Source organism: Trichosurus vulpecula, chromosome 3 (assembly GCF_011100635.1).
Source record: "Trichosurus vulpecula isolate mTriVul1 chromosome 3, mTriVul1.pri, whole genome shotgun sequence".
NCBI classification, from domain to species: domain Eukaryota; kingdom Metazoa; phylum Chordata; class Mammalia; order Diprotodontia; family Phalangeridae; genus Trichosurus; species Trichosurus vulpecula.
In genome coordinates this window covers 176,139,124-176,145,123 of record NC_050575.1, presented here as the reverse complement: position 1 = coordinate 176,145,123, position 6,000 = coordinate 176,139,124, and positions in this window count along the sequence as shown.

Below are 6,000 nucleotides of genomic sequence, written 5' to 3'. Positions count from 1 at the left end.
TCCATTTAGGCAGGGAAGGTGGGAGTCATTAGAAAGTGACAGCGATCTTAAAAAAAAAAACAACAAAAAAAACTTCAATAAACATTTAAAAGAAATAGGATTGAGAACCAGAAAACCTCTGCTTGCATTTCATGTCTAATTCCTAGAATTCACATAGAGCTACAATGGATCTTAGAGATCATTTAGTCCACCCTTATTTGGCAGCACAAGAAACTTTGGTCCAGGGAAAGGAAATGACTTGTTTAAAGTCATAAAACGCAAGTGGAGACTTAGATTCTCTGAACCTCAGCTTTCTCATCTGTGAAACCAGACTTGTACCACGAGGGTTTATAAAGCACTATACAAATCTAAGCTATTAATGTTCTTTTACACTTTCCCATTGAAGGCTTGATGCCTTTTAGACAAAAACAAACAAACAAACAAAACCCTAAGGCCTTGAATTAGAGTAAACCAACCCCATCATACTAACTTTAGACGGATTAAGGAGAGAGGCTGGGTCCCTTTGATGTTTACCCCTTATTCAAATCTAGACAATTTATTACTTCCTTGAGGACGATCAAGGCCAAGTTTCCCGGCTCTGGGCTCCAGCGCCCTGTTTATTGTGGCAGATAATGGGAGCCAGGCTCTTACTTCTGACAAGCCGCCTGAAGGTGGGGTCCTAACAAGAAAAGAACTGAGCTCCAGGAACCTGGACGGTCAGAGTGCAGGTATCTCCTTTGGCGAATTGTTAGGGAAGAAATGACACCCCACGCCTTTTGGAGCCCTGGCCACTGTTCTGTGGCGGGGGAGGAGAAACCGAAATGTGGCTTGGTGGAGACAATGCCTGATCTCCAATTAAGAGACCTGGGTTCAAATGTGAGCTCTGATATTTGACAGTTGTATGGCTGCAGGGAAGTCCTCCTTGATGTCAGTTTCTTCATTGGTAAAATGGGGACCAATTAAGCAATGGGCATTTATTAGGTACCTTGGTGATGGGGATCTAAAGACAAAATGAAACTGCACCTGTCCTCAAGGAGCTTACATTCTGGGGATCTAAAGACAAAGATGAAATTGCACCTGTCCTCAAGGAGCTTACATTCTAGGGCTCTAAAGACAAAGATGAAACCGCACCTGTCCTCAAGGGGCTTACATTCTGGGGATCTCCCTTCCCACTATGAGCCCCAGTCTAACTCTGCTTCCCATAAGTGTTTCACTCCAGTCGAGCTATAAAGTCTTTGCAACAACCCATGTTAATGATCATTTGTATCTTTGTGCAATTTTTCATTATCTATATGTCCTCACTCACCCAAATCCTTCCAGATGAACCCCTAACTCTGGAGCTTTTACTCTGATTCAATTCATTTCCACGAAATCTTAACAGAATTTATAAACATTTTATAAAATTATAGAATTGTAATGGAATTTCAGAGCAGGAAGTCATCTAGTCCAAATCATGCCTAAACAGGAATTTCCTCTGATAATATCCTCAGCAAGTAAGCATCATCACCACCCCTCCCTCCCTCTACCCCCCAAGACCTCCTGAGATGGGAAATCCACTGTCCTCCCAAGACAACCTCTTTTACCTCTGCACAGTATGAACTGTTAGGACCACTTCTTTCACCTTCTCACATATCAGTTTCTTTATTTCTTTATTTTATATTGTTTTTGTCTTTCCAAACAGGCTAGTTTCTTTCATACATTTGCAGAAGGTGGAGAAATCTGAAAGAAGCAAGAACCAATGAATAGTCCAGAGATTGTATTATACATAGGCCCTGACACCAGGCTATGGAAAGGGTGTATTTAGCAGAATCTGATTGCTTTCTCGGACCCAACACCCAAATATGTTCTCTATTTTGCATCTTTTGAAAGGGCCTTTCCAAATTCAAAGTCTTCACATGCTACTTGTTAACCAATCAACTTTGTCAGATCAGAGCTCATTACACTGTTTTCTTTAGATGTCTACTTTTGAAGAAATGAAAACCACACACTATCTCAGGTGAGGTCATCTAACGCAAGCAGTCCAATGTAACCTTCTGAAGGTCAGCAACTACTTTTGACTGCCCTTTGTATCTCCAAAGCCCACCACAATGTCTCAATCCTCATACTTCCTTGACCTTTCTGTAGTATTTAACACTTTTCACCACCTCTCTTCCCGGATACTCTCTTCCCTGAGAGTTTTTGCGACACTGCTCTCTCTTGGTTCTTCTATGTGACTGCACCTGCTGAGGCTTCTCTGCTGGATCATCATCCATGTTGTGCCCTCTAACTGGGTGTGCTCCAAGACTCTGTCCTGGGGCCTTCCGCTCTCTTCTTCTATCTTTCCGCTCTCTCTGGTGACCTTATCAACCCCTGCCCCTGGATTTGATTATCATTTCTATGCTGTTGACACCCAGATCTACACAGCCAGCCCTCATTGTTTTTCCTGAGTCCTGTGTTACACCACCACTACCTACCCATTTGCCATTTTGAACTGGATTTCCTGGAAGCAATTCAAATCCACTATGTCCCAAACCAGATCTTGTTACCTTTTCCCCCAAAGCCACCTCTCTTCTGTACTTCCCTGTTTATTTCAAGGACAGTGTCTCTTCAGTTATCTGAGACTCCTCGTTCTCCTTCATCCCTCCTGTCCTATTGGACTTTTCAATCCTGCCTCCTCATCCCTTGCGCATATTCCCTTCTTACTACTCCTATGGCCACCACCCCAGTTCAGGCCCTCATCACCTCTTACCTGGCTAAGGCAGGTTTCCCTGACTCAAGACTCATCCTTCCATTCATCGCCACAGTGGTCGAGGTGATTTTCCTAAAGCATAGCTCTGACAATGTCACTTCCTCGCTCAATAAACTCTAGCAGCTTCCTATTACCTCCAGGACCAAACACAAATTTTATATTGCTTTTAGGGCCTTTTACAACCTGGCTCCCATCCATCTTCCCAGCCTCCTTATACAGTGTGCCCCTCCACACACTCTATCCTTCCTGACACATTGGCCATCTTGCTGTTTCTTGTACAGGACCCTCTTCACGTTGCCTGCACAGGTAGTCAATCCCCCAGTGACTCTCTCTTCATCTCCTGGCTGTTCCATGAACAGGACTCCATCTCTCAGCTCTGGGCATTTTCTCTGGCTGTTCTCCATTCCTCCTCCAATCTGACTACTGACCTCTAAGGTTGCTTTCAAGTCCCAACTAAAATCCCAACTTCTACAGGAAGCCATCCCTAACTCCTCTTTATTCCAGTGCCTTCCCACTTTTAATTATTTACTGTTTCTCCTGTATACAGCTTGTTTTGCACATGTTGTCCCCATTACATTAGATTGTAAACTCCTTGAGGGCAGGGACTGTCTTTTGCCTGTTCTTGTATCCCCAGCACTTAGCACAGTGCCTGGCACACAGTAGGCACTTAATGTTTACTGAATTGAAATTGAACCTATTAGAATTCCTAGATTCTTTCAAAGTTCAGTTGTCACCTTCTATATGAGTACTTGCCTGGTCCCCTCAGTAGATAGCGGCCCCCTCTTCATTATCTTCTATATTTTTGGTATATATTAACATACTACATGTTACTGTCCTTGATAGAACATAGATTCCCTTGAGATAAGGGACTGTTTCATCTTCGTCTTTCACTGCTGAGAACAGTTCCTGGCAAAAGTAGGCATTTGATATACATCTAGTGTGTGCAGAGGACTCTGCTGGGGGGTGCAAAGTTTAAATGAGACATAGTCTCTTCATTCTTGGAGTTTAATGTTTGCAACTGAGCCCTAAAGTAGCCACAGACCGAATCTTACTCTCGACTACAGGCCACAGACATCGATCCCTAACCCTGGCAACAGACTGACTCCCTGACCATGATACAAACTAAGCCCTAAATTCTACCACAGACTGACTTCTGACCCTGCCCACAGCCTGGGCCCTAGCCCTGGCCACAACCTCTGCACTGTCCACCAAGCTCAGCCTCAGATTAACTAACTCATGGACAAGTAAAGATCCTGCTTTGGCTCCAAAGACCTTTTCCCCTCCTAGAACGTATGTATCCTCCATTCACCAAGTACATCAGAGGGTTTTTACAAAGTATGTTTCCCTTATGTTCCCTCCCCCATCCTAGAATGACAGTCTCCCTTGACTCACCCCTCCTTGGCAAATGGCTGAGTGTTTCCCTGTGACCCAGAAACAGGCTATCACCAAGAGCAATAAAGTTCGGAGACAGCAGTCTGCTCTCAGCTTTTTCCCAGAGGGAGAGGGAACAAATGGACCCAATGGGGTGATGACCCATAGCCAGGGGAACATATGGTAACATTCCACCTATATTGGCTAATCCAAGTGGTCATTATAGTGGTAATCAATTAGCCTTTTTTTCCTGCCTGCCCTTGTTACTGCGGACTGTAAGGTGAATCTGGAGGCAGCTTGACCTCTAGTACAGGTATGCTTGATGTATACATTAACAGGGGGGCTCATATCTGCAATAGTTCCAGGTTTTTATTTCAGGCCTCAGTAGGGACAGAGGAACCTTTACTTTTTCATAGGTCTAAGGGCCCTCTTTTGGAGGGGAGAGGTTGTGAATTGGTTCTCTTGTAGATATGCTAGAAGGTGCCAAGCATGTTGGGTTTCTGAAGGGGGTGGTGAGAGGTGGGAAGTAGGGGAGGGACAAGGAAGCTCTGAGGTCTGGGAGAGGGTAGCCAAGGAGACAGTGAAAGCAAGGATATCATCTGTTCCCAGGGGTTTTGAATCATGTGTCAGAAGTTCTGGGACTTTGATGCCTAAGAGATCTAGGCTTTAGATACATGAGACCACTGCCAGTTTTGCCAAAGCTCCAGTGATCTTTTGGATCAGGGAATCTGGTGGGCTGGCTGGCTTGGGGAGGGAGGTGGAGGTGAGCAAGGTTGCCAAGGTCAGACATTATCAGGCCATTTCTCCATGGATGTTTTCTGAAGAGCTGGCTAGTCAGTGGGCCGTCTATCCTTTTTGGAGGGGAATGAGTTTGCTTTTGAACACAGGTTCATAGCTGGGAAGAGGCATAGATGCTGTCCAGTCTAACCTCCCGAGGAGAATGAGGCTCAGAGTGGATCAGGGCCACACTGAGCCCGGGGGGACTGGGTTCTGGTGGCAGCTAGAAATATGGACTGTAGCCCCTGTGAGAGGTCAGGGATGGTGCATTACCTAAGAAGAGGTGTTAGTTGAAGCTGTGAAAACTGAACTGCAGGCCAAGGACTGGACTGTGTGGAATAATTCTCAGATGAGGAAGAGTCATCAAAGGTTTGGGGGGAGGGGACAGAGGCAATTAACATTTATTGAGCACCTACTACATACCAGCCCAAGTGCTCAGTGCTTTACAAATATCTCAGTTTGATCCTGGTGATTGCTAGGATAGGTCAGAGAGAACCAGAAGGGAGGAATGTCATGGAATCTATATATTCCCAGAGTATCAAGAGAGGATGGGGGGGTGGGGGTGGCGGATAAGCAAATACTGTCAAATGCTATAAAGAGGTCAGAAAGACAAGAATTAAGACAAGGACAATGGTCACCTCGGAGAGGGCACAGTATCTAGGAGAAAGGAGGGGACAGTCTCACTGTACTTGGTTTCCTGGTCAGACCACATCTCCTCTAATTCTGGATGCCACATTTTAGGAAGGCCATTGATAAGATAGGAAGTATCCAAAGGAAGATTACCAGGATGAGGAAAAGCCTTGAGATCTTGCCATATGAGGAACTGGTAATGTTCAGCCTGGAGAAGAAAACACTGGGGAGGGGATATGATAGTTTTCTTCAAGTATTTGAAGGGCCCTTTGCAGGGAGAAGAATTAGGTTTGTCCTCTTCAGCTCCAGAGGACAGAAGCAAAAATAATAGATGAAAGTTACAGAGAGAGAGAGAGAGATTTAAACTTGATGTCAGGAAAAACTTCCTAACAACAGAGTTGTCCAAAAGGTGAGTTCCCTCTCCCTAGAGATCTTCTGGTAAAGGCTGGATAACCACACACCAGGTATATTTTAGAAGGGATTTTTGTTCGGGTACAGACTAGACTAGATTGCCT